Below are 27792 nucleotides of genomic sequence, written 5' to 3'. Positions count from 1 at the left end.
CAAAGTGCATGCTAGGCTTTTTTAATATTTCCTATACCTGTATCCAGCTTCTTGGCCAGGACAAAGGAATCCTTTCCCTTAACTAATTAACATTCCTTTCTCAACAGGAAAAGGATGGTGTCCTGTTACCCAAATGCAGGCAGAGCAGATACACACATAGCTGCTAAGGAGGGGGAGAAACAAAAGGTTGGGGGCTGCAGCTGTGTGACAAGGAGATTTTCTCCTCAGAGTGAAATGGGAGATTCTAGCATGTTCCAGAAACATCATGCCTTACAGTACATTATTGTCACGGGGGCTTAGTTCAACTAAGGCTGTAATTCCCGGGGCCCCTGTGATGTCCCTATAACTAGGGAAAACCCTGTCTGACCCTCAACCCAGGGTTTTTGCTGAAGGTGCAAATGCCTGAGCCTCCAACCTTTCCTTATCTCCTGCTCAGCCCTGCACTTAACCCTCCACCCTCCACCCAGTGAGGAGACACACCACCAAAGCCCCTACACAAATAATGACAGACAGGGAGAACTTAAACTGCACTGCGCCGCACACACAGGAATATACAGTAATGTAAACAGGGCACAACTAAACACAAATATGGGACGGAGAAAGGATAACGACGGATCATACGACACCAGATACGAATCTCTCTCTCTGCAACACCTCCACTCCAGACCGGAACCACTTGGTATGAAAACACAAGCTATAATCGGCGACGCCCATATGCCAGTATGACTATTTAAAGACCGTGGGCGTGACTAACCTTCCAACCTGGTCTCCAGCAGGATTAACCCCCGAGAGCCTGAAGATCAAGCCGGCGCCCCTGAGGCTATAGTGGCTGGAGGTGGAACTACCTCTGCCTGCCGGACGCTGTGGCGTGAACAGCGTCCGACATGACAGTACCCCGTCTTCTACGAGGGACCCCAGGGCCCTCAAGACTCATAGGACCCGGCTTGTCCGGATGACGACGGTGAAAAGAACTGACCAGCCGATCCGCATGTATGTCTGAGGCTGGAACCCAAGACCTCTCCTCCGGACCATACCCCCGCCAGTGCACCAAATACTGAAGAGTACGGCGTACTACTCGAGAGTCCACTACCTTGGCGACCTCAAACTCTAAATCGCCGTCCACCATGACTAGAGGTGGCATCGGCGTCGTGTCCACCAAGCCTACCACCTTTTTCAATAAAGCCCTGTGAAAAACGTTATGTATTTTGTACACCACAGGAAGTTCCAACCGATAAGCCACTGGGTTAATGATGGCAGAAATCCTAAAAGGCCCAATAAACCTTGGACCCAGTTTTAAAGATGGAATTTTGAGTTTTATGTTCTTAGTAGCCAACCACACCCATTCACCCACACACAGGTCCGGACCTGGCACGCGTCTACTGTCAGCCACCCGTTTGTACCTGGCACTCATGCTCAACAAACGCTGTTTCACCCGCCTCCAGACTGATGACAATTGGGCTCCTAGCTGATCCTCCTCCGGGACACCCCCGGAGTCACCCTGACGTAAGGTACAAAACTGAGGATGTTGACCGTACACACAAAAGAATGGAGACTCTCCTGATGACTCTTGGCGGTGATTATTTAACGCGAATTCGGCCAGAGGAAGGAAAGTAGACCACTCCTCCTGGTTGTCGGACACAAAGCATCGTAAATACTGTTCTAGATTTTGGTTCATGCGCTCAGTTTGTCCATTAGACTGTGGATGAAACGCCGATGAATGTGACAACTTGATCCCCAACCTTGAGCAAAAAGCTTTCCAAAACCTCGCCACAAATTGCGTACCCCTATCAGATACTATGTCAGACGGTACTCCGTGGAGTCTGACCACCTCCTTCACAAATACCTGAGCCAACGTCTTAGCATTGGGCAAAGAAGACAACGCCACAAAATGCGCCATCTTTGAAAAACGGTCAACCACCACCAGGATGACCGTGTTCCCTGCCGAGGCTGGCAAGTCAGTGATAAAATCCATGGAGATTTCCGTCCATGGCCTATTGGGTACCCCCAGAGGCTGTAGCATGCCAGCAGGATGGGTTCGGGGTGACTTAGCCCTAGCGCACGTGATGCAAGCTGCCACGTACGAGACCACGTCCTGCCGGATTTTGGGCCACCAGAAACAACGCGATACCAGCTCTAAGGTGCCCTTCACCCCTGGATGACAAGCCAGTACCGAATCGTGGTGTTCCTTCAACACCTTAAGCCGAAGATGCAGGGGTACAAATGATTTGTTGGCGGGAAGTCCTGGTGGTACCTCCTCTTGGGCCTCGGCAATCTCCGCCTCTACCTCCGTCGTGAGAGCCGAGACCACTACCCCTTTCTGGAGGATGGGTACCGGCTCTTCCCGAGGTTCTCCCCCCGGAAAACACCTAGACAAAGCATCCGCCTTGGTGTTTTTAGCCCCGGGACGGTACGTCACAAGAAAATTGAAACGAGTAAAAAACAATGCCCAGCGAGCCTGCCTAGGAGACAGACGCTTGGCCGACTCCAGGTAGAGCAGATTCTTATGGTCGGTGATAACTGTGACCTGGTGAGCCGCCTCCTCCAAGAAGTGTCGCCATTCCTCAAAAGCCAGTTTGATGGCCAACAACTCCCTGTTGCCGATATCATAATTCCGTTCGGCCGGCGACAGCTTCTTGGAGAAGTAGGCGCATGGACGCATCTCGCTCAAGGACGAGCCTTGAGACAGTACTGCCCCCACTCCCACCTCCGACGCATCAACCTCTACCACAAAAGGTTTAGACACGTCTGGTTGCACCAGAATGGGGGCTGAAGCAAAACTATTCTTCAGACGCTCAAATGCACGTATAGCCACCTCAGGCCAGTTCGCCAGATCGGCACCCTTTTTTGTCATGTCCGTGAGCGGTTTGGCGATAGTCGAAAAGTGTTTTATAAATTTCCTATAATAATTCGCAAACCCAAGGAACCGCTGGAGTGCTTTCAGACTCTCCGGCCTCTCCCATTGCAGCACCGCTTGCACCTTAGCGGTGTCCATTTTAAAACCGGCTGCGGACACAATATAACCCAAAAAGGGCAACTCCTGGACAAAAAATAAACATTTTTCCAGCTTAGCATAGAGCTGGTTCTCCCGGAGCAACTGTAACACCTGCCTAACATGGTCCAAATGAGTGTCCCGATCGCTAGAATAAATGAGGATATCATTCAGGTATACAATCACAAATCTCCCCAGGACATGAGCAAATACATCATTAATAAAATGTTGGAAAACGGCAGGCGCGGTGGTCAACCCAAACGGCATAACCAGACTCTCAAAATGACCCTCAGGAGTGTTAAACGCCGTCTTCCACTCATCCCCCTGACGGACCCTTATGAGGTTATACGCCCCCCTGAGGTCCAGCTTGGAAAACCATTTCGCCCCCGCTACCTGGTTGAACAAATCCGGGATCAACGGCATTGGGTAGGGATCACGGATAGTAATCTGGTTTAACTCTCGGAAATCCAGACACGGGCGTAACCCCCCCATCTTTCTTCTTAATGAAGAAAAACCCCGCGGCGACAGGTGAGGACGAAGGCCGGATGTGTCCTTTGCTCAGACTCTCTCAGGACCAGAAATATTAAACATCCTGGCCTTAGGTAATTTGGCCCCGGGTTTTAACCTAATCGCACAGTCATAGGCTCTATGTGGAGGCAGTTCTGAGCAACCCTTCTCAGAGAAAACATCCGCGAAATCCTGCAAAGCCTCCGGCAGGCTGGGCGTCACGGCGGACACACATGTGGCCAAGCAATTGTCTTGGCAGAAACCACTCCATTGTACTATGTCCTGAGTTTTCCAATCAATTACCGGGTTGTGCCTGGACAGCCATGGAAAACCCAGGACCATTTGAGCTGGGAGATTACGGAGGACCCTACATGTAACCGACTCAGAATGTAGGACCCCAATGTGGAGTTTCACCTCTGCCACAAACTCAGTAATCTCCCCTTGAGGGAGGGGAACAGCATTAATGGTCACCACCTGTATGGGGTGAGGAAGTCTTTCGATCTTAAACCCGGCGGTGTGTGCAAACTCCTCATCTATGAGATTGGTGGCGGAACCGCTATCCACAAACACTGATATAGGTAGCTCTCTGCCGGCGATAATAACCTTGGCAGGGAGCATACATTGAGATACCATCATGGAGGATATGCATACGCTCAGTTGGGTCTCCTCCATACCCTCTGAGCTTAACAGTTTTCCGCCGGTGTGACCCTCTTAGGTAGTACCGGGCAAACGTTAACATAATGACCTCTTTTACCACAGTAGAAACATGGTCCGGGCATCCGGAATCCCGGAGCGCGAGGCTGAACCTGTGCCACGCCAGCAATCTGCATAGGTTCAGGGGACTCATCTACTTCAACCACACCTGCACCTCTGCTTTCCCCCAGAGGTAGCGTCTCCTGTGCCCCCTGACGAAAACGGCGATCAATACGTATCACCAAACTCATGGCAGACTCCAATGATGCCGGAGTCTCATACATCAGGAGGGCTTGTTTCACCCTCCCTGATACCCCATGAATAAACTGGCTCCGCAGTGCTGGGTCATTCCACTGTGTGTCTACAGCCCAGCGGCGAAATTCTGAACAATAGTCCTCTGCAAAGCGCTCCCCCTGGCGGAGGGCGCGGATTTTAGATTCCGCTAGAGCCAGTCTGTCAGGGTCATCGTAAATGAGCCCGAGGGCAGAAAAAACATTATCGACCGAATGAAATGTAGCAGAGTCAGCTGGTAAGGAAAATGCCCATGCTTGGGGGTCACCACTCAGTAATGACAACACCAGCCCTACTCGCTGGGCCTCATTACCTGAGGAGATTGGCCGCATGCGGAAGTATAATTTGCAGGCCTCCCGAAATACGACAAATATGCTGCGATCGCCTGAAAATCGTTCTGGCAGCGGAAACTTCGGCTCTGCACCGATACCTGCAGATCCCGTTTGAACCTTCGCTACTACCAGGCCCTGCTGCTGAACTGCCCCTTTCAAGTCGGAGACCTGTAAGGACAGCGTCGCCAACTGGCGGGTTATGGAATCTAATGGATCCATGGACTCCTGAAAAAATGTGGCCGATTATAATGTCACGGGGGCTTAGTTCAACTAAGGCTGTAATTCCCGGGGCCCCTGAGATGTCCCTATAACTAGGGAAAACCCTGTCTGACCCTCAACCCAGGGTTTTTGCTGAAGGTGCAAATGCCTGAGCCTCCAACCTTTCCTTATCTCCTGCTCAGCCCTGCACTTAACCCTCCACCCAGTGAGGAGACACACCACCAAAGCCCCTACACAAATAATGACAGACAGGGAGAACTTAAACTGCACTGCGCCGCACACACACAGGAATATACAGTAATGTGAACAGGGCACAACTAAACACAAATATGGGACGGAGAAAGGATAACGACGGATCATACGACACCAGATACGAATCTCTCTCTCTGCAACACCTCCACTCCAGACCGGAACCACTTGGTATGAAAACACAAGCTATAATCGGCGACGCCCATATGCCAGTATGACTATTTAAAGACCGTGGGCGTGACTAACCTTCCAACCTGGTCTCCAGCAGGATTAACCCCCGAGAGCCTGAAGATCAAGCCGGCGCCCCTGAGGCTATAGTGGCTGGAGGTGGAACTACCTCTGCCTGCCGGACGCTGTGGTGTGAACAGCGTCCGACATGACAATTATAATACCCAGCACTGCCGCTGGCGTTCGGGACCGGAGTGTGTGGCTGCATCTATTTCTATACGGCCACAAACTCCGGTCCCGAGGGCTGGGTATGGATGCGAGAGACTTGCGCGAGTTTCTCATATCACACTTGCAAGTGTGACCCGACCTATCACTTGAGATCTTGAGCAAGTGCCGTCAGGAGGCCAGCGGGGAAGAGACCGGAGAGCCAGGGCTAAGCCTTGTGCAATTACAGCATATTTGTATAAAAATTGGCCAATGGATTTCTATACAATGGAGATATGCCCTTATAAAGCAAAGGTATGGATGTAATCAACTTTACAAAAATGTCGTTAGTTTTGGGATCCAAAAACCTGCTGACAGGTTCCATTAAATGCTCAGCAGGAGCCAGTCTGAAAATTTGGTGCATTTTTAGTAATTCAGCTCCTTGGGGCTTGAGCAGCTATGTAAGGCCGGGGTCAGACTTGCGAGACACTAGCACGAGTCTCACATGTCAATTCCCGGCACTGCCGCCGACAATCGGATCAGAGCATTCAGCTGCACAGAAATACATGCAGCTGAACGCTCTGATCCAAGTGTCGGTGGCAGTGTTGGGTATTGACATGCGAGACTCATGCTAGTTTCTTGCAAGTCTGACCCCGGCCTAAGTTTTAGTCTCGGTCAACAGGTCTTCTAGATTTACAACATTATTTCCATTGTGCACATTGAGTAGATATTCCTAGAAAGAATAATTTATAGAAGAATCTAACATTTTTAGAAAACTTGTTTTCTCAGCAGACCTGTGTAGCTGGAGATATAGAAATGAAAATGCTTTGTATACTACACTTTTCCAAAATGCAAGTTTTCAGAAAATGGATGGAAAGAAAAGTTCTTTAGCTGCAAGTGAGATTTCTTGTGTGTGAATCTCATTTATGAAATCAATGGTGATAGACTGCCTATTTCCACAGATTAATTATACTCTATGATGGACTGAGGGCTTCATATTTATGTATTGCTGAACAGTGGGCAGCGCAATCATGTGCAATACCTTTTCTCTCCTGTGGTAGTGCTGTAGGGAAGAACTTGCTGCATTTTTTCTCCATTTTTCTACCATCATGACTACAGGCGCCAGCAGCACAAGTTGGCAGGCATTCTTGGAGGTCAAACACATAACAATGCAACCATATTGCATTTTTTTACTTACTCTTTGTTATTTTCTCACACTATTTCCAGTTATATGCATTTTTGGATGAAATCTGATTATTTGACTTCTAAAGGTGTTTTCCACTATTAAGTCATCAATATCGAATCAGTAGGGGTCTGACACCCAGCAAGCCACAGATCAGCTTTTATCAGATCTAGAAGCAGTTAGTGCATAGTGCGGAACACAGCTCTTTCACACCGTTTATTGGCCGCTGCCCGATACCACAGATCATCTCCTATTATTTTAACCATGACTTGGGAATAAGCTGATCAGATTACATCCTGCCTGCTGGTGGAAAAACACAGTCAGTAAGTGTTCAATTTGCCTGCAGCGCCACTTCAGGATAAATGAAACATTACACAGTATCTATTCAAATCAATACAATGTCTGTGTAATGCAGGACAGGACTGGTGCTCCAGAGCGAAAGACATTCTTTGTAACCCTTCTCCACTCAGTCTCTGACCAAAAAGATGACAATCCTGAGCGGCAAATCTTCATACAGCATTTTTCAAAACTGTGCAATGTTTTTTACATCTCATCTTCATTAATGGGTAAAACAAGCAACTTGGCAAGTTTCCTTTTATAAAAAAAAAATCCTTTCTGTCATTAGAAACAGATGGATTTTTATTTCTATTGTGTTCAGATTGTTGTCTAGGTTACCAGCCACCTCTGCAGATTCAGAGTGGCTGATTCCCTAGGCAAGGTGTCTGCATCTCTTGCAGGCTCTATGCTTTACAGTCTGCTTGAGCTGCTCTCAAGCTGGAAGGATGTGGCACAAATCAGTGTCCATGTTCTTTTCCGCTGCTGCAGCTGCCTCCCTCCGATATGTTCCATGCCGTTGGTCTACAGTCTGTCAATCTTCACGAGCGCACTGCCCCCTGGAAGACTGGAAGTTCTGAAGCAGGCGAGCAGTGCACTCCTGAAAGCAGAAGACGAGACAAACCCTTTAACTACAATTTTGATGGTGAAGAAATCCTTGAAGTCCAAGACCCAAATAATATACAGAATATATATTTTTTGTCCAGAAACTCTCTGTTGTGCATGTGCAGTGTCTGGTATCCTAGCTATTGACTTATGTATATCGATGACCTGTAAAATCTGAGACGGCCCATGCACAAGAGTGGTGCAGGTCCTGTAGCGCAAAGAACTATAACACAATGCCAACCGAAGTATATGGTCTGCCTATGTTATGCATGGCATATACATATGGCACCTCTATCAATTTGTATTTACAACATATTTTAATATGATCTTTTCTTTGCCGCTCTGATATAGTACTTTGCAGTCATTGCTGTCCCTTGTGTTGTGCCCCCAATTTCTGGTAACTGTTCCCCACCTTATTATTTTGTATAAAATGTTGATGTTATATATTGAATTATCGGACATACTTCGGTTTTTTCTTCGTTCATTATTTTAATTTCCCGATTTGTCCTTTGCATTGTCCATGGGCGCACATATGGTAGTGATGTTATTTTCTTTAGATTATGTTTTAGCCACAAATGTTCTATGTGCACCTAGCCTTGAGTTTTTCTACATGTTATGCATGGGCATGCTGGCTCCGCTCCATCCTGGAAAACAGATGAGAGACTTAAATGGACCCCTTTAATTAATTCAGGACTATTTAATAGGGTATTTAATGTGGGTTTTCTAAACTCTGTAGATTCTGATCACTTCAGATGCAGAAGAGATGTTTCGTTGACCTCTATCAGCCTCTCCAAAAATTATTATTATGAAATGCACTTGGTTCGGTGCCAGTCCCTTCATCTTGTGAAATGGGTACTTAAGAAAAGGTCCGTAATGAGATCCGCTATCTTAATCACGCATGGCCATTTTTCAGATAGCCATATACTTGAAAAACATAGCATGGTGCACCCTGCAAATGATGTCCTCTTTGGTGTTTAATATGCAGACGGTAGAGGACCCTTTATAATTTTACACTGTACTGCATCCATAAACTGTGTCTGCTCCGGAGACTGTGGCATATGCTCTGGGCAAACTGTGTTCTGAGTTTACCGGAAATGTCTTATATGTCAGATAAATCCCAAAGACACAGCTCAGTGTGGGAGGCTGCATTACAGATATTTCACACAGAGCCTTGTACAGATGTGTGCCGTTAATCAAGTGTTTTAAAGCTTGCCCTATACAAGTAAATAACAAATAGGTTTTTTTTTTACGGTGGAAAGTGACTAAATTACTGCCTATGGAGAGCTGGAGACCTGCAAAATATAGACTGACTTTATTGAAAAACATTTGAGCACAAACACTCTGGCCATGCATGGTAAAATAGAGGAAACAAATGGGCTTCTCTCTACTCTTAACACCCTAGTGACCAAGCCAATTTTGTCTTAATGACCAAGCCAATTTTTACAATTCTGACCACTGTCACTTTATGAGGTTCTGGAGCGCTTCAACGGTTTCCACTGATTCTGAGATTGTTTTTTCGTGACATATTGTACTGCATGATAGTGGCAAAATTTATTTGCTATGACTTGCATTTATTTATGAAAATAATGGAAATTTGGCAAAAATTTTGAAAAATTTGCAACTTTTAATTTTTGTGCCTTTAAATCAGAGTCGTGTCACACAAAATAGTTAATAACATTTCCCACATCAGCACAATTTTGGAAACATAATTTATATGTTAGGAAGTTATAAGGGTTAAAAGATGGCCAGCGATTTCTCATTTTTCCAACAAAATTTACAAAACCATTTTATTTAGGGACCACATCACATTTGAAGTGAATTTGGGGGATCAATTTGACAGAAAATACTCAAAAGTGACACCATTCTAAAAACTGCACCTCTCAAGGTGCTCAAAACCACATTCAAGAAGTTTATTAACCCTTCAGGTGCTTCATGAGAAGTAAAGCAATGTGGAAGGAAAAAATGAACATTTTACTTTTCTTTACAAAAAATTTACTTTAGGCCCAAACTTTTTTATTTTCACAAGGGTAACAAGAGAAAATGTACCAAAACATTTGTTGTGCAATTTCTCCAGAGTACACCGATACCTCAAATGTTGGGGAAAGCCACTGTTTGGGCGCATGGCAGAGCTCAGAAGGGAGGGAGCACCGTTTGACTTTTTGAACGCAAAATTGGCTGGAATCAATGGTGGGTGCCATGTCGCGTTTCGACACCACCTGATGTACCTAAACAGTGGAACCCCCTCAATTCTAACTCCAACCCTAACCCCAACACACCCCTAACCCTAATCCCAACCCTAACCACAACCATAACCCTAACCACAACCCTAACCACAACAAACCCCTAATCCTAATCCCAACCCTAACCATAATCCCAACCATAACCACCATAACCCTAACCCCAACACCACCCTAACCCCATCACAACCCCAACCACAACCCTAATCCTAGCCCCAACCCTAACCCTAGCTCTAACCTCAACCCTAACCATAGCCCAAACCCTAATCCTAATGGAAAAATAGAAAAAAAAGTTTAATTTATTATTTTTACCTAAGGGGGTGATATAGAGGGGTTTGATTTACTTTTTTTTACTTTGATCACTATGATAGACCCTATCACAGTGATCAAAATGAACCAATAGAAAAAATTTCCTATTGTTGCCGGCTGCCGTCTGGCAGAAACCAGCAGGTGAACTGCACATGCGCCCATCGTTTTCTTCTGGGAAGAGGACATGGAGGGCCATGGGATGGAGGGGGAGGGTCAGTGGATGCCAGAGGTACCGGGGGCTCAGGGGACCCCATTTCTCTGTCCCCTGGTATGCTAGATAATGTCTGAGAGAAATAAATGGGAAATCAGGCTTTTTTCATGGATGGAGGCAACATGATGCTCACAGTGTCCCTCTGCTAGTAAAGCTAGAATTGAGCCCTTCTTTTCCTCACTGGTTAAAAGTTATTTTTTCATTCCTATTACTTTTGGGATATTACTAGCACTTGTTTTCCCATCCAGCTTGTCCTATTGCAAGGGGATTGTGAATCCCACAGCAGGGTTATTTAGACTTTCCTTCATTAAATAAGATTTGGTTCAGGTGAAGCACATTAAGTAGAATGAGGTGTACTCTGGTTGGAATTCAACTGACACTGGAATGGAATGGCTGTCAGACATGAAGAGAAGCTGATTTTTATAAAACTGTGCAGTGGTCTCTTAATTTTTGCCAGAGCTGTATATATATATTATATAAATATATACAGTTGTGCTCAAAAGTTTACATATAGTTGTGGCCAAAAGTATTGACACCCCTGCAATTCTGTCAGATACTACTCAGTTTCTTCCTGAAAATGATTGCAAACACAAATTCTTTGGTATTATTATCTTCATTTAATTTGTCTTAAATGAAAAAACACAAAAGAGAATGAAGCAAAAAGCAAAACATTGATCATTTCACACAAAACTCCAAAAATGCGCCAGATAAAAGTATTGGCACCCTCAGCCTAATACTTTGTTGCACAACCTTTAGCCAAAATAACTGCAACCAACCGCTTCCGGTAACCATCGATGAGTTTCTTACAATGCTCTGCTGGAATTTTAGACCATTCTTCTTTGGCAAACTGCTCTAGGTCCCGGATATTTGAAGGGTGCCTTCTCCAAACTGCCATTTTTAGATCTCTCCACAGGTGTTCTATGGGATTCAGGTCTGGACTCATTGCTGGCCACCTTAGAAGTCTCCAATGCTTTCTCTCAAACCATTTTCCAGTGCTTTTTGAAGTGTTTTGGGTCATTGTCCTGCTGGAAGACCCATGACCTCTGAGGGAGACCCAGCTTTCTCACACTGGGCCCTACATTATGCTGCAAAGTTTGTTGGTAGTCTTCAGACTTCATAATGCCATGCACACGGTCAAGCAGTCCAGTGCCAGAGGCAGCAAAGCAACCCCAAAACATCAGGGAACCTCCGCCATGTTTGACTGTAGGGACCGTGTTCTTTTCTTTGAATGCCTCTTTTTTTCTCCTGTAAACTCTATGTTGATGCGTTTGCCCAAAAAGCTCTACTTTTGTCTCATCTGACCAAAGAACATTCAAACGTTTTAGGCTTTTTCAGGTAAGTTTTGGCAAACTCCAGCCTGGCTTTTTTATGTCTCGGGGTAAGAAGTGGGGTCTTCCTGGGTCTCCTACCATACAGTCCCTTTTCATTCAGACGGATAGTACGGGTTGACACTGATGTACCCTCGGACTGCAGGGCAGCTTGAACTTGTTTGGATGTTAGTCGAGGTTCTTTATCCAACATCCGCACAATCTTGCGTTGAAATCTCTCGTCAATTTTTCTTTTCCGTCCACATCTAGGGAGGTTAGCCACAGTGCCATGGGCTTTAAACTTCTTGATGACACTGCGCATGGTAGACACAGGAACATTCAGGTCTTTGGAGATGGACTTGTAGCCTTGACATTGCTCATGCTTCCTCACAATTTGGTTTCTCAAGTCCCCAGACAGTTCTTTGGTCTTCTTTCTTTTCTCCATGCTCAATGTGGTACACACAAGGACACAGGACAGAGGTTGAGTCAACTTTAATCCATGTCAACTGGCTGCAAGTGTGATTTAGTTATTGCCAACACCTGTTAGGTGCCACAGGTAAGTTACAGGTGCTGTTAATTACACAAATTAGAGAAGCATCACATGATTTTTCGAACAGTGCCAATACTTTTGTCCACCCTCTTTTTATGTTTGGTGTGGAATTATATCCAATTTGGCTTTAGGACAATTCTTTTTGTGTTTTTTCATTTAAGGCAAATTAATTGAAGATAATAATACCAAAGAATTTGTGTTTGCAATCATTTTCAGGAAGAAACTGAGCATTATCTGACAGAATTGTAGGGGTGTCAATACTTTTGGCCACAACTGTACCTCAACAGAATTTTTGATTTCTTGGACTTTTTGCAGAGAATATGAATAATAACACCAAAACTTTTTCTCCACTCATGGTTAGTGGTTGGGTAAGCCATTTATTGTCAAACTACTGTGTTTTCTCTTTTGAACCCCTTCACAACCAGTGACACAGCGTATGCGTCATGAAAGTCGGTGCCATTCCGACCAATGACGCATACCCTGTGTCATGACTTCAAAGCCCCCCTGCGGGTCGGGTGACCTAGGTCACGGAAAGGTCACCCGACCCGCAGATACAGGGGGCTTTGTACTTCACCACGGGAGGCGTAGCTTCACCCCCACGTGGCTTCGATCGCTCTGATTGGCTGTTAAAAGTGAAACAGCCAATAAGAGCGATAGTAATATTTCATCAATGAAAATTGATGAAATATTACAATCCAGCCATGCCCGACGCTGCTGTAGCATCAGACATGGCTGGTGACACCGATCCGACCCCCCCACCGGTTAACGCCGCTATCATCATCTACCCCCCGCCTTAACTCCACTCCCCCACCTTCGGATCGCCCCCCTCCCACCCCCCGGTACTCACCGAGTGCCGCTATGGCTCCCGGTTTCCCGCGGTCCCGGACCATGGCCGCCGCCATACTGGAAAATGGCGGGCGCATGCGCAGTGCGCCCGCCTGCTGCAATTTCCTTTCATTCATTTTGATCACTGTGATAAACTCTCACAGTGATCAAAATAGAATGAAAAATAAATAAACCCCCCAATTATCACACCCATAGGCAGGAACAACTAATAAAATAAAGAAATTATTTTTATTTTTCCATTAGGGTTAGGGTTGGAAAGAGGGTTAGGGTTAGGGTTGGAACGAGGGTTAGGGTTGGAAAGAGGGTTAGGGTTAAGGCTGGAAATAGAGTTAGGGTTAGGGTTGGAAATAGGGTTAGGGTTAGGGTGGAATTAGGGTTAGGGTTGGAATTAGGGTTAGGGTTGGAATTAGAGTTAGAATTAGGGTTAGGGTTGGAATTAGGGTTAGGCTTGTGGATAGAGTTATGGTTAGGGTTGAGATTAAGGTTAGGGGTGTGTTTGGGTTAGGGTTATGGTTAGGGTTGGGATTAGGTTTAGGGATGTGTTGGGGTTAGGGCTGTGGTTAGGGATGAAGTTAGAATTGGGGGGTTTCCACTGTTTAGACACATCACGGGGGTCTCCAAACGCGACATGGTACAACCATTGATTCCAGCCAATTTTGCGTTCAAAAAGTCAAACGGTGCTCCCTCCCTTCCAAGCCCCGACGTGTGCCTAAACAGTGGTTTACCTCAACATATGGGGTATCAGCGTACTCAGGAAAAATTGTACAACAACTTTGGGTGTCTAATTTCTCCTGGTACCCTTGGGAAAATAAAAAATTGGAGGCTAAAATATTATTTTTGTGGAAAAAATTTTTTTTTTAATTTTCACGTCTCTGCGTTATAAACTTCTGTGAAGCACTTGGGGGTTCAAAGTGCTCACCAGGCATCTAGGTAAGTTCCTTGGGGGGTCTAGTTTCCAAAATGGGGTCACTTGTGGGGGGTTTCTATTGTTTAGGCACATCAGGGGCTCTGCAAACGTAATGATGACTGCAGACCATTCCATCAAAGTCTCCATTTCAAAACGTCACTACTTCCATTCCGAGCCCTTACGTGTGCCCAAGCAATGGTTCCCCCCCATCTATGGGGTACCAGCGTACTCAGGACAAACTGGACAACAACTTTTGGGGTCCAATTTATCCTGGTACCCTTGTGAAAAAATATTGCTGGCTAAAAATCATTTTTTTTGAGGAAAAAAATTTTTTTTTTATTTTCATGGCTCTGCGTTATAAACTTCTGTGAAGCACTTGGGGGTTCAAGGTGCTCACCACACATCTAGATAAGTTCCTTGGGGGGTCTAGTTTCCAAAATGGGGTCACTTGTGGGGGGTTTCACAGTTTAGGTAACATGATGCCCGCAGACCATTCCATCAAAGTCAGCATTTCATAATGTCACTACTTCCCTTCCGAGCCCCGACGTGTACCCATACAGTGGTCCCCACCCACATACAGTCACATGTTAAAGTTTGGGCACCCCTATTAATGTTAACCTTTTTTCTTTATAACAATTTTGGTTTTTGCAACAGCTATTTCAGTTTCATATATCTATTAACTGATGGACTCAGTTATATTTCTGGATTCAAATGAGGTTTATTGTACTAACAGAAAATGTGCAATCTGCATATAAACAAAATTTGACTGGTGCAAAAGTATGGGCAACCTTATCATTTTCTTGATTTGAACACTCCTAACTACTTTTTACTGACTTCCTGAAGCACTAAATTGGTTTTGTAACCTCATTGAGCTTTGAACTTCATAGCCAGGTGTATCAAATCATGAGAAAAGGTATTTAAGGTGGCCACTTGCAAGTAGTTCTCCTATTTGATTCTCCTATGAAGAGTGGCATCATGGGCTCCTCAAAACAACTCTCAAATGATCTGAAAACAAAGATTATTCAACATAGCTTTTCAGGGGAAGGATACAAAAAGTTGTCTCAGAGATTTAACCTGTCAGTTTCCACTGTGAGGAACATGGTAAGGAAATGGAATTACACAGGTACAGTTCTTGTTAAGCCCAGAAGTGGCAGGCCAAGAAAAATATCAGAAAGGCAGAGAAGAAGAATGGTGAGAACAGTCAAGGACAATCCACGGACCACCTCCAAAGACCTGCAGCATCATCTTGCTGCAGATGGTGTCACTGTGCATCGGTCAACAATACAGCGCACTTTGCACAAGGAGAAGCTGTATGGGAGAGTGATGCGAAAGAAGCCGTTTCTGCAAGCACGCCACAAACAGAGTCGCCTGAGGTATGCAAAAGCACATTTGGACAAGCCAGTTACATTTTGGAAGAAGGTCCTGTGGACTGATGAAACAAAGATTGAGTTGTTTGGTCATACAAAAAGGCGTTATGCATGGAGGCTAAAAAACACAGCATTCCAAGAAAAACCCTTGCTACCCACAGTAAAATTTGGTGGAGGTTCCATCATGCTTTGGGGCTGTGTGGCCAATGCCGGCACCGGGAATCTTGTTAAAGTTGAGGGTCGCATGGATTCAACTCAGTATCAGCAGATTCTTGACAACAATGTGCAAGAATCAGTGACGAAGTTGAAGTTACGCAGGGGATGGATATTTCAGCAAGACAATGATCCAAAACACCGCTCCAAATCTACTCAGGCATTCATGCAGAGGAACAATTACAATGTTCTGGAATGGCCATCCCAGTCCCCAGACCTGAATATCATTGAACATCTGTGGGATGATTTGAAGCGGGCTGTCCATGCTCGGCGACCATCAAACTTAACTGAACTGGAATTGTTTTGTAAACAGGAATGGTCACAAATACCTTCATCCAGGATCCAGGAACTCATTAATAGCTACAGGAAGCGACTAGAGGCTGTTATTTTTGCAAAAGGAGGATCTGCGAAATATTAATGTCACTTTTATGTTGAGGTGCCCATACTTTTGCACCGGTCAAATTTTGTTTAAATGCAGATTGCACATTTTCTGTTAGTACAATAAACCTCATTTGAATCCAGAAATATAACGGAGTCCATCAGTTATTAGATATATGAAACTGAAATGGCTGTTGCAAAAACCAAAATTGTTATAAAGAAAAAAGGTTAACATTAATATGGGTGCCCAAACTTTAACATATGACTGTATGGGGTATTAGCATACTCAGGACAAACTGGACAACAACTTTTGGGGTCCAATTTATCCTGCTACCCTTGTGAAAAAAAAAATTGCTGGCTAAAAATCATTTTTTGAGGAAAAAAAATATTTTTTATTTTCACGGCTCTGCGTTATAAAGTTCTGTGAAGCGCTTGGAGGTTCAAGGTGCTCACCACACATCTAGATAAGTTCCTTGGAGGGTCTAGTTTCCAAAATGGGATCACTTGTGGGGGGTTCCACAGTTTAGGTACATCAGGGGCTCTGCAAATGTAACATGATGCCCGCAGACCATTCCATCAAAGTCAGCATTTCATAATGTCACTACTTCCCTTCCGAGCCCCAACGTGTACCCAAACAGTGGTCCCCACCCACATATGGGGTACCAGCATACTCAGGACAAACTGGACAACAACTTTTGGGGTCCAATTTATCCTGGTACCCTTGTGAAAATAAAAAATTGCGCACTAAAAAAATTTTTTTTAGGAAAAAAAAATATTTTTTATTTTCACGGCTCTGCTTTATAAACTTCTGTGAAGCGCTTGGGAGTTCAAGGTGCTCACCACACATCTAGATAAGTTCCTTGTGTGGTCTAGTTTCCAAAATGGGGTCACTTGTGGGGGGTTTCACAGTTTAGGTACATTAGGGGCTCTGCAAATGTAACATGATGCCCACAGACCATTCCATCAAAGTCAGCATTTCATAATGTCACTACTTCTCTTCCAAGCCCCGACATGTGCCCAAACAGTGGTCCCTACCCACATATGGGGTACCAGCGTACTCAGGACAAACTGGACAACAACTTTTGGGGTCCAATTTATCCTGGTACCCTTGTGAAAATAAAAAAATGCGCACTAAAAAATAATTTTTGAGGAAAAAAATATATTTTTTATTTTCACGGCTCTGCGTTATAAACTTTTGTGAAGCACTTGGGGGTTCAAAGTGCTCACTATGCAGCTATATAAGTTCCTTAGGGTGTCTAGTTTCCAAAATGGGGTCCTTTGTGGGGGGCTCCAATGTTTAGGTACACAGGGGCTCTCCAAACACGACATGGTGTCCGCTAACGATTAGAATTTGCATTTCAAAAAGTCAAATGGCGCTCCTTCCGTTCTGAGCCCTGACGTGTGCCCAAACAGTGGTTCCCCCCCACATATGGGGTACCAGCGTACTCAGGACAAACTGGACAACAACTTTTGTGGTCCAATTTCTCCTGTTAGCCTTGTGAAAATTAAAAATAGCGTGCTAAAAAATCATTTTTGAGGAAAAAAATTATGTTTTATTTTCACTGCTCTTTTTTATAAAATTTTGTGAAGCACTTGGGGGTTCAAAGTGCTCACTACACATCTACATAAGTTCCATAAGGGGTCTAGTTTCCAAAATGGGGTCACTTGTGGGGAAGCTCCAATGTTTAGGTGCACAGGGGCTCTCCAAACGCGACATGCTGTCCGATAACGATTGGAGCTAATTTTCCATTCAAAAAGTCAAATGGTGCTCTGTTGTGAGTTCATTTTCCCCTTCACCATTGAGGTCTGATGAACTCCCTCTTCTGGTGAAGGAAGGTAGTGAGGCTGATTACAAAGCACCTGAGCAGAATGATGATGACTGGGTGACTGGAATTGCTGACTGGATATAAGGCAGCCGACGCCCTTCTGCCTTGCGGGTGATTTCTCTGAGGGATTCTAGGAGACCAGTCTGATTCCTGCTCCTCAAAAGCTAAGTTTTCTGCTCTGCTTTTTGCATTTGTGTTTTGGGTTTTGTTTTGCCTTGTTTTTCTGGATTTCTGCCTTCCCCTGCTGGGTGAGCTGAATTCCTTTTTGCTCTGTCTTCAGAAAATACCTGAGTACTGATATAGTCTTTTTGAAGCCTAGCGTCTTCAGGGCTTTTTTCCCTCTCAGTCTGTTGGCTCTTGTTTTGAGAGGGTTTTGGCGGATTGCAGACAGCAGCTTTTCTATCCTGTCCTATTTTAGTTAGCTTGGGCCCCATCATTTGCTCAGCCTATCTTTCTATCTGTCTGAGTGTTTTTTCATCTTGCTTCACCATCATTATATGTTGGGGGCTGCCTATTGCTTTGGGGTCTGCTCTGGGGCAGTTTAGATTTCCCTTTCTGTCTTTAGGCTATGTAGTTCTCCGGCTGTGATCGAGGGGTCTAGGGCACCGTAGGAACCCCCCACGGCTACTGCTAGTTGTTGTTACGTTCAGGGGTCTGCAATCCGATAGCTGCCAACTTCTCTGGTTTTCTGGACTTAGCTAGTAGTTCTGTTTTTGCCTCCTACGGTGATTCATTCATAACAGTGCTCCTTCCATTTCGGACCCTGCCGTACACCCAAACAGTGGTTTATGACCACATATGAGGTATCAGTGTACTCAGGAGAAATTGCCCAACAAATTTTAGGATCCATTTTATCCTGTTGCCCATGTGAAAATGAAAAAACTGAGGCTAAAAGAAAATTTTTGTGAAAAAAAAGTACTTTTTTTACAGATCAATTTGTGAAGCACCTGGGGGTTCAAAGTGATCATTATGCATCTAGATAAGTTCCTTGGGGGGTCTAGTTTCCAAAATGGGGTCACTTGTGGGGGAGCTCCAATGTTCAGGCACACAGGGGCTCTCCAAGCGCGACATGGCAACCGCTAAATATTCCAGCATATTTTTCATTCAAAAAGTCAAATGGCGCTCCTTCCCTTCTGAGCCCTGCCGTGCGCCCAAACAGTGGTTATTGACCACATATGAGGTATCGGTGTACTCAGGAGAAATTGCCCAACAAATTTTAGGATCCATTTTATCCTGATGCCCATGTGAAAATGAAAAAATTGATGCTAAAAGAAAATTTTTGTTGGAAAAATTAAAATGTCCATTTTTTCTTTCCACATTGCTTTAGTTCCTGTGAAACACCTGAAGGGTTAATAATCTTCTTGAATGCAGTTTTGAGTAGCTTGAGGGGTGCAGTTTTTAGAATGGTGTCACTTTTGGGTATATTCTGCCATATAGACCCCTCAAAGTGACTTCAAATGTGAGGTGGTCCCTAAAAAAATGGTTTTGTAAATTTTGTTGTAAAAATGAGAAATCGCTGGTCAACTTTTAACCCTTATAACTTCCTAACAAAAAATATTTTGTTTCCAAAATTGTGCTGATGTAAAGTAGACATGTGGGAAATGTTATTTAGTAACTATTTTGTGTCACATAACTCTCTAGTTTAACAGAATAAAAATTCAAAATTTGAAAATTGCGAGATTTTCGCCAAATTTCTGATTTTTTCACAAATAAACGCAAAAATTATCGACCTAAATTTACCACTAACATGAAGCCCAATATGTCACGAAAAAACAATCTCAGAATCACTAGGATCCGTTGAAGCGTTCCTGAGTTATTACCTCATAAAGGTACAGGAAAGATGTATATCTTTGTACCGTGTTAGCCAGTGGATAGAAAAATATTCAGGATTGAGAGTCCTCAGTAGTTGATACCTTTTAATGGCTAACTGAAAAGATGGTAATACATTGCAAGCTTTCGAGATACTCAGGTCTCTTCATCAGGCTAGACTAATACAAAATATGTGATTTCAGATTTTGTATTAGTCTAGCCTGATGAAGAGACCTGAGTAGTCTCGAAAGCTTGCAATGTATTACCATCTTTTCAGTTAGCCATTAAAAGGTATCAACTACTGAGGACTCTCAATCCTGAATATTTTTCTACCTCATAAAGGGACACTGGTCAGAATTGCAAAAAATGGCCTGGTTATTAACGTCAAAATAGGCTAGGTCATGAAGGGGTTAAATAATAATGACAACCTAAAACATCCAAATGACCCTGATCACATGTTTCCATACCCCATTTCTTAATACCGTATATTGCCCCTGCTAACATCAATGACAGCTTGAAGTCTTTTGTGTTAGTAGTGGATGAGGTTCTTTTTTTTTGGTAAAGCTGCCCACTCTTCTTTGCAAAAAGCCTCCAGTTCCTGTAAATTATTGAGCTGTCTAGCATGAACTGCGCGCTTGACATCTCCACAGAGTGGCTTAATGATAATGAGGTCAGGAGACTGACATGGCCTGTTATGATTGGGTCACCGAGGAGGAGAGCAAGACCATGCTAAGCCACAGAAAACCAGAGAGGTTGGTAACTAAGCGGATTGCAGACCCCTGATCCTGTCCACACAACTAGCAGTAGCCATGGAGCATACCTACAATGATCCTAGATGCCTCGACACAGCTGGAGAGCTAAATAAGCCTAAAGCAAGAAAGGGGAAATCTAAACTGCCCCAGAGCAGACCCCAAAGGAATATATAGCCCCCAAACATATATTGTCGATGAGACAAGATGAAAACACAAATGCAGGTAGGAAAATAGACTAAGCAAACGATGGGGCCCACACTAACTAGACAGGACAGGAAAGGAAAGACACTGTCTGCAATCATGCAAAAAATCCTGCAAAAAATGTCCTACACGTCTGATAGAAAAATACTGAAGTCGCACGACTTCGCCCACTATATCAGCACTCTGGTATATTCTGAAAGCAGAGCAAAAAGAGGCCAATCTAATAAGGGACAAAAACAAACTGGCACAAGCAGTAACATATGGATGGAGATTCAGCACAGCTCTAGCCAGAGTTGACTGACCACACAAAACAGAAATAGACAAAACCAGATCAAATGTGAACAATAGCAAAAGAACATTTAGCTGAGCATGCAGGGACTGAGCTGGAAACTAAGACCTCAGGAGGCAGGAAAAAGTCACCAGCAGGGAGAGAGGGAGTTGGCTGTATTAAATCCAGTCAGAAACTCCAGATCTCCAATCGTCCTCCTCATTATCAGGTGGCAAGCCTCTGTTAATCAGATCAGCTCCATTACCTCCAGTGACCACCAGAGAGAGCCCAGAAAGAGCTCTCGCGACCCCCCTGTCAATATAACCAGCTCCACTACCTTCACTAGTAACCAGAGGTAGGCCAGAAAGCAAATTCACAACAATGGCCACTCCAGAACCTTCACTTAGTTCTGCTGTAGTCAACGACAGGTCGACTTGGCCTTGTGTTTTGGACTGCTGTCATGTTGGAATGTCCAAGTACGTCCCATGCACAGCTTCCGGGCTGATGATTGCAAATTTGCCTCCAGAGTTTGCTGATAACATGCCGCATTCATCTTTCCTTCAACTTTGACCAAGTTTCCTGTGCTTTTCTTGCTCACACATCCCCAAAACACCAGCAATCCACCTCTGTGCTTTACAGTAGGAATGATGTTCCTTTAATCATAGGCCTTGTGCTAGGGACGCGGAACGCACTAAATATAAAATAATGTAAAGTGCGTTTGCTGCCCGGGGTCCACCATGCAGAAGATGTTAACACTGCTGCTAGCTAATGGCGGACGTGCAATATGGCGGTATTACGCATGCAGGTTGAACGTCACCCAGATGTGCTGAGCGATCTCTGTTTACTCACAGAGATGCCTAAAGTGAAAAACACAAAAAGGCTGAGCCTGTTAGCGTCACAGGTCTCAGAGAAGTGCACGCACGGTATATGGTGTCAGGAGCTGGGCCCTAGGCAGAGGGTCTGCATCCGTCTACACCTACCGTGCGTGCGGCGTCGCAAGTGCGGACGCCAACTAGTGATGCTACAGCAGCACGGCGACTGACCCAGTCGCAATGCGACAATGCCCGGAAGCAGGCGCACTGTCGGACGCTAGCACTGTGGAGGATGCTGTAGTGGCTTGTAGCTTGCCACTGGCTGGCGCTGACTCTATAGCTAAGTCCCTATACACCCTCGTAATATCAGAGGGAGGAGATCTTAATGAGTCATTCGCAGGTTCATACATCCATCACCATTCACACAGTAGCAACTAGAGACTATACTAGCTCATGGCCGAGCGGCCATGCGAGCCTTTTATAGCCAGGACCTTCCGGAAGCTTCCAGATCCCTGAGATGGACCAATCAGATCTGAAGAAGGACCTGGACATGTGGCTCCCGATCTCCAATGGGAGATCGTCTCGTGAGCATGCTCAGTGGAGTGACAGAAGGACTTAGCCTCTGGAGCGATTTGCTGCTGAGCAGCCTGCATTGCCATTGCTGACCCAAAGGTGGCAGCAATAGCCAGCCCCACAGAGCAGGTCTTGGCAGAGCGTCTGGGAAGCTGGGATTGCTGAGCAATCTCCTCTGCAGTCAAAAGACAATGGGAGACCGCAGAATGTGAGGCTCTGGATTCCTGTTGAACCGCTGCAGGAACCCGATGCCTAACATTACCCCCCTAGGGCCCCCTCCCTCCTGAGCCTTCAATCCATCAAATAAAGTTTTTTGCCACGTACTACCTTGTGTCCCACAAAGGCACAGGCCACAGGCTCGTCCGAAGACAAGTCTGATGTCCCGGCAGATCACTCAGAAAACCGGGACATGTGAAAAGGTTTGAGAAGGGGCACGAGGAAGGCATCAGGGATGGCTAAGTCGTCAGGAGCAGAAGTTGGAGCGGGGTGCCGATGTATGTCGGCGGGCATCTTTACTCTCACTTTAGAAGATAGAGTGACATGCAGGGTGCGACCCAGACTGTCGTGAACCTCCATTGCCCGGTCTGCCACCGGCAAGGCATACAGTAACCCAGCCGGCCTCTGTTTAGAGGGGCTGCTCCGAGCACAAGAGGCACATGCCAGAATGTATTTTTTAGTGTCCCGAGCCCTGTGCGGCCACCTATAAGAGCTTGCCAGGAGTTTTGTGGTCTGCTTGTAGCCAAAGTGACCATCCACCCTGGACGCATGTGCCCACGCGAGAACCTTGGACCACAGGTGAGGCGGGCAAAGGTCTTGCCTGGCGGCACTGACTCGAGGACGACCAGAGCCACGGTCTTCAGATTCCCAGTAAGGGGCGCGGAAAGATCCGCAGGCACTTCCGCAGAGGCTACTTGGATGCCTCCCCCCATGCACCTTCCCACACAGTCTTTGCTCCATCCCAGTATTCTCCCTGAGGACCACTCTCTATGAGGGGAATGGCAAGGGAGCCAGGGAACCCAGAGGAGCACCTGATCGATGCCCTCTGGCATAATGAGCAGGGAAAGCGTCTCCTGGTGAGATGGTGAAATTGAGAGCCTAAGGGGTGCTGTTTGGTGGGTAATCTGGGATGATAAGGTCACCCCGTTGACCACCCTGAAGGGCACTGGGTGAGGAAGTGGTACCAACGAGATAGCGTGTTGTTGGGCGAAGGATGAAGACATAAAGTTCCCTTCTACCCCGGAGTCCACTGTGACCTGTACCTCCCAGGATGAAGCACCACTATCTATTGTCCCTTGGAGCGCCAGTTTGGGGGAAAAGGTCTCCATAGCGAATAGACCCCCACCAATTACCAATGGACGCGATCGTTTTTTCGGCTGCTGCGGACACCTGTTAGCCAGGTGACCAGACTGTCGACACTGGTAACAGCGTGTGGAGCTTTGTGCCGGACGCGTCTGGGAACTGGCGCGGGACACCTCCATAGGCTCTGGAGGTAAACTCTCCGGTTCGAGTGGTTCTAGAGGTTCAAAGAGGTTGGGAGCCAAGCTAACCTTCCGTCTAGATAGAGCACACTCCAGCCCGCATTCTGAAAAACGGAGATCAATGCGGGTGGAAATGGCAATCAGCTCTTCCAGACTTACGGGAAACTCTCTGGTAGATAGAGCATCCTTAACATGCTCTGCCAAACCTCTCCAGAACACAGGGATGAGGGTTTTATCAGGCCATTCCAGCTCGGAAGCCAGTGTCTGGAAACGGACGGCGTACTGGCTGACCGAGAGGGATCCCTGTGCTAAAGCTGGAGAGAGGTGTCGTGAGTGACTCGTGGCCCCAAAAAGACCTGCTTCAGAGATGTTAGGAACTGAGCAGCGGTCCAAACCACAGGGTCACCACGCTCCCACAGTGGCGTGGCCCACTCCAATGCCCTGCCCGACAGAAGGGAAACGATAAACCCCACCTTAGCCCGCTCTGTAGGGAATCGCGTGGCCAGTAACTCAAGCTGGATAGAGCACTGGCTCACAAAACCCTACAGGAGGCGCTGTCACCAGAAAATTTATCGGGCAACGGGAGGCGGGATACTGTCGGCGCAGGCGTGGCCATGGACACACGCGAGACAGCCTCTGCGACTGCCTGCGCAGCAGCCTCAGTAACCTTCGCAGCTGAGGCGGAACTCTCGAGAGTCGCTAACCTGCCCTCCAGCTGGCGAATGTACTGCAAAAGCTGCTGCGGAACGCACTAAATATAAAATAATGTAAAGTGCGTTCGCCGCCCGGGGTCCACCATGCAGAAGGTGTTAACACTGCTGCTAGCTAATGGCAGACGTGCAATATGGCGGTATTACGCACGTGGGTTGAACGTCATCCAGGTGCTGTGAGCGATCTCTGTTTACTCACAGAGATGCCTAAAGTGAAAAACACAAAAAGGCTGAGCCTGTTAGCGTCACAGGTCTCAGAGAAGTGCACGCACGGTGTTGTGAGTTCATTCTCTGGTTCACCAGTTGTGAGTTCTCCTTCCAGACTCCCTCTGGTGGTAACAGGAGGTAGTGAGGCTGATTTGATCGGTGGAGATCTGCCACCTGAGAATGAGGATGACGATTGGACCTCAGGAGTCTCAGATTGGATTTAAGACAGCCGACGCCCTATTCAGTTGCTGGTGATTCCTTCTGGCTTGTCAGCTCTTGGTTTTCAGCTCTGTTCCAGTCATCTAAAGTAAAGTTTTTCTGCTAATGTTCACACTTGATTTTGTTGGTCTATTCCGTTTTTTGTGTGGTCAGCCAGCCCCGGCTGGGGGCTGTGCTGAATTTCCACTCTTATTTATCAGTATTTTGCCAATTTGCTTTTTGTCCCTTACTAGTTTGGTCTCTTTTTGCTCTGTCTCAGAATATTTCAGAGTGCTGATATAGTGGGAGAAGTCTAGTGACTACAGGGTTAATTTTGCTATCAGAAGTGTTGGACATTATTTTTGTAGGGTTTTTTGCAGGTTGCAGACAGTGTCTTTCCTTTCCTTTCAAGTTAGTTTGGGCCCCATCGTTTGCTCAGCCCATTTTCCTGCCTGTGTTTGTGGCTTCATCTTGTTTCACCGTCAATACATGTGTGGGGGCTATCTATTCCTTTGGGGTCTACTCTGGGGCAGTTAGTTTTCCCCTTTTCATGCTTCAGGCTTATTTAGTCCTCCGGCTGTGGCGAAGCATCTAGGAACATCGTAGGTACGCTCCACGGCTGCTGCTAGTTGTGTGGTAGGATCAGGGATCTGCAATCTGCATAGTTACCAACCTCTCTGGTTTTCTGTGACTTAGCTTGTTTTGCTTTTTTCTCCTCGGTGACCCATTCATAACAGCATGGTAAATGGTCACAGGAGCTGGGCCCTAGGCAGAGGGTCTGCATCCGTCTAGACCTACCGTGCGTGCGGCGTCACAACTGCGGATGCCAACTAGTAATGCTACAGCAGCGCGGCAACTGACCCAGTCGCAATGCGACAATGCCCGGAAGCAGGCGCACTGTCGGACGCTAGCACTGTGGAGGATGCTGTAGTGGCTTGTAGCTTGCCACTGGCTGGCGCTGACTCTATAGCTAAGTCCCTATACACACTCATAATATCAGAGGGAGGGGATCTTAATGAGTCATTTACAGGTTCATGCATCCTTCACCATTCACACAGTAGCAACTAGAGACTATACTGGCGCATGGCCAAGCGGCCATGCGAACCTTTTATAGCCAGGACCTTCCGGAAGCTTTCAGATCCCTGAGATGGACCAATCAGATCTGGAGGACCTGGACATGGGGCTCCCGATCTCCAATGGGAGATCGTTTCATGAGCATGCTCAGTGGAGTGACAGAAGGACTTAGCCTCTGGAGCGATTTGCTGCTGAGCAGCCTGCATTGCCATTGCTGACCCAAAGGTGGCAGCAATAGCCAGCCCCACAGAGCAGGTCTGGGCAGAGCGTCTGGGAAGCCAGGATTGCTGAGCAATCTCCTCTGCAATCGAAAGACAATGGGAGACCGCAGAATGTGAGGCTCTGGATTACTGTTTAACTGCTGCAGGAACCCGACGCCTAACACCTTGTTGACATGTCTCCAAATGTAATGTTTATGGCTGTGGCCAAAAAAATCAATTTTTGTCTCATCACTCCAAATTACCTTGTTCCAGAAGTTTTAAGGCTTGTCTCTGTGCTGTTTTGCGTATTGTAGGTGAGGTAATTTGTGGCATTTGCGCAGTAATGGCTTTCTTCTGGTGACTCGATCATGCAACCCATTTGTCTTAAAGTGCCTCCTTATTGTGCTTCTTGAAACAGTCACACTGCTAGTTTTCAGAGAGTCCACTATTTCAGCTGATGTTATTTGTGGGTTTTTCTTTGCATTTTCCTGGCAGTTGTGGACAAAATTTTTGTTTTTCTAACTGACCATGGTTTTGTTTTTACAGAGCCCCTGATTTTCCAATTGTTATTCACAGTTTGAACGCTGCTGACTGGCATTATCAATTCCTTGAATATCTTTTTGTATCCCTTTCCTGTTTTATACAGTTCAACTTCCTTTTTCCGTAAATCCATTGACAATTCTTTTGCTTTCCCCATGACTCACAATCCAGAAACGTCAGTGGCTGCATGAAAGATGCAAGAGTCTGTCTGGATCCCAAGATGGCCGCTGGACGGGTTTTTATGGGGAGATATGTATCATTGAGGTTGGTAGCTTCGGTGATGCAAGTTCGGAAAGCATGCTCCAGCACATATAGTGCTGAGAGAGTTATTAGGCCATTCCAGGGTCGCATTTTACAAGCAGTCAATAGATGGGTGGAAATGACTCATTCAGTATCTGGGTCTGGAGATGTGTGCATCTCCTTTATGTTGATCTGTGCTAATAGCTAAAGAAGCGGATTTCTGCAGTTTTAATAGACCCGCCTGGACACTTTCATGAAACCCGTGCCTACCTTAGCTGCAGTGAGTACAAAACCCTAATGTATATATATATATATGCGTTAGTTTATCACAGCATTATAAGATGAGTGCAAAAAAACGCAATAAAAACGTATGCTGTGTGGTTAATGCCCTATGTGCGCTTTTTGTCAATCCCTAGTTTATCAGCCCTTAAACCTCTAACATACGTCCTTTAATTCCCATGCTTATTAGATCTACCTACAGAAGAGAAAGCTATGACCTTCCTATTAGACATAATCACCCTATAAGCCAATGTCCATCCCATTAACAGGCTTTGTAAGTCCCTATACCAGCTGGTGGTCTTCACAAGAAGAAACGGTATTCCCTACAGATATATGCTTATCGCTAAGGCAATAAGTGCCCTTCTCTGCGCTGAGAAGCAGAAGGATTCACAATAAACTTGTCTGACCTCAGGGATTTTTTTTTTTACTTTTGGAGGAGAATCTGATTTGGTTCATATCTTTAGTCATGTTTCAAGGCATTCAAGATTAGATCCTGATTTTTTCCAATATTCAGAACCAGAGAAGC

This window comes from Dendrobates tinctorius, unplaced genomic scaffold (assembly GCF_039654945.1).
Source record: "Dendrobates tinctorius isolate UK_male_01 unplaced genomic scaffold, ASM3965494v1 ptg000133l, whole genome shotgun sequence".
Classification (NCBI taxonomy): domain Eukaryota; kingdom Metazoa; phylum Chordata; class Amphibia; order Anura; family Dendrobatidae; genus Dendrobates; species Dendrobates tinctorius.
The sequence above is the reverse complement of the archived record's forward strand: the minus strand, read 5'-3'. Positions refer to the sequence as shown.